The sequence below is a fragment of the Peromyscus leucopus genome, chromosome 8a, assembly GCF_004664715.2.
Source record: "Peromyscus leucopus breed LL Stock chromosome 8a, UCI_PerLeu_2.1, whole genome shotgun sequence".
Lineage (NCBI taxonomy): Eukaryota > Metazoa > Chordata > Mammalia > Rodentia > Cricetidae > Peromyscus > Peromyscus leucopus.
The window spans coordinates 48,740,222-48,745,618 of record NC_051085.1 but is presented as its reverse complement, the minus strand read 5'-3'; the positions used below and the strand labels follow the sequence as shown (position 1 = coordinate 48,745,618).

Here is a 5,397-nt window from a genome sequence, read left to right as displayed (position 1 = left end):
AGTGACAGTTAATCTTGCTTGTCAACTTGACTGGATCTGGGTTTATCTAAGGGGGACACACCTGGGAAGGTCTGGGGGGTCTGGGAGGGTCTGAGAGGGTGTCTACAGGGAGGATAAAAGGTGGCCAGAATAAAGAGGTCGGAGGGGAGCAGGGCTTTGCCTTGTCCATCTTTGCTCCCTGCTGGCCAGTGCATCTTTTCTGTTGCTGCATCCTTCACTGCCATAGGAGCCCAGTTTCTTAGGCCTTACAATGTAGGCTAAAGATCAGGGACTTTAGTGCCAGATTGTGACGGAGGCATCAGTAGACTGAGCGGCTACTAGAGTCTCAGTCCTCTCTGACATATAGATCAATCTAATAAACACAATATTCCTAAGAAGTATAATATAATCCAATCTAACAAATCCCCCTCCATGCAGTACATATATACTCGTTCTACAAATTCTATCCTTCTAGAGAACCCTGACTAATACAATATCTAAATATGTTTTAAGTGAACCGAACAGAAACATACAAAATACTAAGTGGTTTGAATGTAAGTGGAATAATTGTTTCCTGACTTAACCATGTGACTTACACAACATATATTTAACACCTACATGCTCATTTGGACCATTTGATGTCATCAGGTGAACAGACAATTCACCAGAAAGAAACAAGACAGGCTCACACCTTTGAGACTACATTGACATAACTTCGGGTTTTAGCAGTCTTGCCCAAAATTTGTATTTTAGTGATGAGAAATTAGCATCCACCACATAATAACTGACAAATTAGTAGCTACAAAAAATAGTGACGCAAACAGAGCATGAAATAAAAGATGCCCGATGCCAGCGTGTCTGAATGGAATAGTCTTGATTTTCCTTCTAACTCGTGTCCTTGTGGGCGGTGATTTGGGGTGCGGTTGATTCAGGTTATTTCGTTCTTGTCATTGTTCCAACCAAACGCTGCGTTGAAAACCTGCCCTTCTTCTAACGCTTCCCTGTTGCCCCAAAGAAACATCTTTTGTTGACAAAACGGAGAAGTCAAATAGTGGTGAAAACTTGCTTGATTTTCTCCTAAGGAAAAGGACATAGCTCTCATGTTAAAGCTCAATCTATGTTAATTTTTTTTTTTTTTCAAATTTCATGTGTTTGTGTATGTGTGTACAACTTTCGGGAGTAACTGCTCTTTTTCTACCGTGAGGGTCCCTGGGGTTGAATTCAGGTTGTCAGGCTTGATAACAATGCCCTTGCCTGTTGGGTCATCTTGTCAACCTCCAATCTACATTTTAAGTAGACTCCTTAGAAGCATTCATCCATCCTATAAAGAATTCTTCATCTTTTTCTACATCCCAGGTACATACAAACAGTTGTGCCTTGTGGCTCATGCTATAGAAGGGAAAGGACTGCAGTCTAGGGGGGAAGAGAGACAATAAACAAAACACACACGGGAAAAATTCAAGTCTATGTACAAAGTTAAAGGATGGAGGAGGCAATGGAGATGATCGGCAACACCATGCACAAGGTCTTAGATCCCGGAGTGTCTGTGATGAAGCAATCAAACAAAAATCGCTTCAGGCCTATACTAAAAGGCATTTTACCTCATCCTGAAGGCAATGTGTTATCAGAAAGGCCACTTCCTGGAGACAGCTGACTGGCTTTCATGGTGGAGGACCGGATGTGGTATGCAGGTCTCCAGGGCAGTACTATTGTCCCTAATACCTTCCCTATAGTATTTCTGTTTCTTTGGTTTTCCATAATGTACTTTGCTCTCTACCTTAGGACTGGTAGAGAGCAGTTACTCCTGGTAACTCTGTGGGACTTGAGGGCACTCATTTGGTGAGAAATCATTGTTCCTGAAGAGAAGAGCAAGCAAATGCACCAACAGCACCAGGGATAATTATCACATTAAATACATTCAGCTCCAATACATGACATGCAGACTTGGTTCTGTCTAAGAACTGCAAGTTGGGAAAGATGAGGCTCTCTGTCGCCACCTCCCCAAGAGCTTCACTGAAGGCTCTAGCTGTGGGGGTGATATTACAGAATACCACAGTCACTGAGGGAACACACTAACACTATTGGTTATACAAAGACAAGGTTCCTTTTAAAAAGATACATCTATGCCATATCTACATTCTCTAAGAACAACTCTCTGTGAAGAATATATGATACATAATCCATCAGAATGAAATTCAGAAGTGCTCTCAAACACCCACTATGCCTGACCTGGGGAAACCCAATGGCTCCGTTAAAGAGGGAGTCTTCGTTTATTTGTTTGTTTTTGTTTCTTGAGACACAGTTTTTCTGCGTAGCCCTGTCTGTCGAACTCACTTTGTAGACCAGATTGGCCTCGAACTTACAGAGATCGATCTGCCTTTGCCTCCCGAGTGCTGTGATTAAAGGTGTGCGGCACCACCGCCAGGCAAAGGAAGGGGTCTTAATGGAGGAATTGCCCAGACCAGATCAGCCTGTAGATGTGCCTAGAGGGAATTATCTTAATTGTTCATTGATAGGGAGGGCCCAGCCCATAGTGGGCAGCATCATTCCCTGGGCAAGTAGTCCTAGGTTGTAAAAGAAAGCTAGTTAAACATGAAATGTATCAGCAAGCAGTATTTCCCCCACGTTTCAGCTTCAAGTTCTGCCCTGACTTCCCTTAATGACGGACTGTGACCTGGAGTGGTAAGGTGAAATAAAGCCTTTCCTCCTCTAAGTTGCTTTTGGTCATGGTGTTTTTAATCACAACAATTTAGATGAAACTAAAACAATCAGTAAAAGTACAAGATAAACTTAGACTATCCTGTAGAGCTAGAACATCAGGGAGCTCCCAAAGTGCGATGAAGATAAATCAGGAGGACCCAGAAGCCAACTTGAAAAATGTGCTTTCGTGAGCCAAATCTGGAATGGTCCAAACAGTAAAATACATCACGGCAGCTGGAGAGATGGTTCAGTGGGCAAGAACACTTGATACTCTTGCAGAGGACCCAGGTTCTGTTCCCAGCACCCACTTGTCTACCCACAACCATCTGTAATGCTACTTCCGGGGGTTCTAATGCCATCTTCTAGCCTCCACAGGCACTGTATAAAACATACATACAGGCAAACACTCATGACATAAAGTGGAAATAAATAAATACTTATATATGTAGCAAAAAAAAATTAGAAATCCATCAATAAACTTGAAATCTATGATTTCATAGTAAGAAGATAGACAGATGATAGATAGATAGATAGATAGATAGATAGATAGATAGATAGAAGCTCAACCTTATAATAGCATGCCAATCATTAGATTAGATTAATTAATTAGGATTAGAAAAATTAAAAAAAAAGAATCAAGCCTGGCGGTGGTGGTGCACGCCTTTAATCCCAGCACTCGGGAGGCAGAGGCAGGCAGATTTTTGTGAGTTCAAGACCAGCCTGGTCTACAGAGCGAGATCCAGGAAAGGCACAAAGCTACACAGAGAAACCCTGTCTCAAAAAAACCAAAAGAAAAAAGAAAAGAAAGAAAAATCACCATTTAGTGTTCACTTTGGCAGTACATATACTAAAATTGGAACAAAAAGAGAAAATTAGCATGGTCCATGTGAAATTGACATGCAAATTCATGAAGCATTCCTTTTTTTAAAAAAAAAAAAGAGCCGGGCGGTGGTGGCACACGCCTTTAATCCCAGCACTCCGGAGGCAGAGCCAGGCGAATCTCTGTGAGGCCAGCCTGGGATACCAAGTGAGTTCCAGGAAAGGCGCAAAGCTACACAGAGAAACCCTGTCTCGAAAAACCAAAAAAAAAAAAAAAAAAAAAGAAAAAGAAAATCACCATTAGTAGCTTTCATGGTAATAACTAATGCAAGAGACATCAGCAGATCCTACATCTAGTGACAAATTTGATGAGAAATGGGCTATTTGCATGGTCTCAAGTCCTTACTTAAAAATAAAAAGCAGCTAGACGGTGTTGGTGCACACCTTTAATCCCAGGAGGCAGAGCCGGGCGGATCTCTGTGAGTTCGAGGCCAGCCTGGTCTACAGAGCGAGATTCAGGACAGGCACCAAAACTACACAGAGAAACCCTGTCTCAAAAACAACAACAACAAACAAAAAAACAAACAAAAAACCCCAAACAAATAAAAAGAAAATAAGTAGGTTCCTGGTGAAAAATAAGCTGACATAAAAACTGAGCCGAGTAATCACAGCTGACATTATTGTCAAGCTCTCAGGTACACACAGCCAAATTTGGGGAGCACAGCTCAGCCCCCCAAAATAGCACAGAAATCATAGAAGAAATGAAACTATAAAAACCATAAGCAGTTCCTGAAAAACATACAGTTTACCAAGAATCAGAAGGAAGGTTCCAGAAGCTGTAGGCCAAGGGCCAAGGCTGTGGCACATACCATTGCCATTCAGACCCTGGTACATCCCTAGGAAGTCAAAATCGACAGTGCCTCCTCGGCCACAGGCTCAATGAACTTGTCCATGCTGCCCACCCCAAACTGCAGAAGTATATCACATCCCCAATGCATGGGTGCCTACATCACTAGTGTCTCCAGCTCTGCTGGCCAGTGCCAAGGCCAAGAACCCTGGTCTCTATGAAGACTCTGGAACAGAGGTCTTCACCAATCCACGTGAGGACAGAAAGACCGTTGTCTTCCTGGGCTGTGTCTACACAGAATTGATACCCTTCAGCGCTCTTTGTATAAATAAATCTGAACCAGGACCTGCCAAGAAAAAGACATAGCATTACTAACAGGACAGATGAAATCATGTTCCAGCTGAGAAGCTGCAATCACAACATGAACCTTTTCTGTGAAATTTCTCCCCTAACACTTACTTACAATGGGGAGACATCGAACAGGCCCAAACCGAGAAAGGTCTACCAAATCACTATTCTATAATCCTCAAAGATGTTCTAAGAAACAAGAGGAGACTGGGGGATGTGGCAAGCTGAATTCTGTGCAATGTCAGGGGTCTGATGGCTGTGTTAACCAGTTAGACCCATTGGTTTTGGGGGTCACGTTTCACAGGCAGAGAACACTCAAGTCAAGAATAAAACCGCGGAGAAGAGCTGTGGACTTCACACTGGAGTCTGTAGTCACGTGGGAGAGTGTATCAAGATGAGGGAGCAGTGTTTCTCTTATCTGTACACTGGGAAGCATCACCTATGACCCCCAATAGATGACACACTTGGGTGTGTGTGTGTGTGTGTGTGTGTGTGTGTGTGTGTGCCGCTGAGCTAAGCGTTACATAACCTCCCTCCAGAGAATCCCAGGTCTCTTCCTCTGATCTTTCCTGATCACACACACTCCCTTTCAGGTCCCTCCCAGGTTTACTGCTGGAGCCTCCCTGGCTCACAAAGGTCACTGTCCTGTTAGTTTCTTGATGCTCACAGGACACGGTTCTGGTTCCTGAGTGGTACAGAGAGAC

The 5,397-nt window shown here is 43.2% G+C and overlaps 1 non-coding gene across 1 annotated transcript; it reads left to right on the top strand.

Annotated features, from left to right (window-relative positions):
* The first annotated feature begins 3,502 nt into the window (after positions 1–3,502).
* LOC114685677 lies at positions 3,503–3,606 on the top strand. The gene has a single exon (XR_003733484.1). It is a non-coding gene; the product is annotated as a U6 spliceosomal RNA (small nuclear RNA).
* Positions 3,607–5,397: the final 1,791 nt, after the last annotated feature.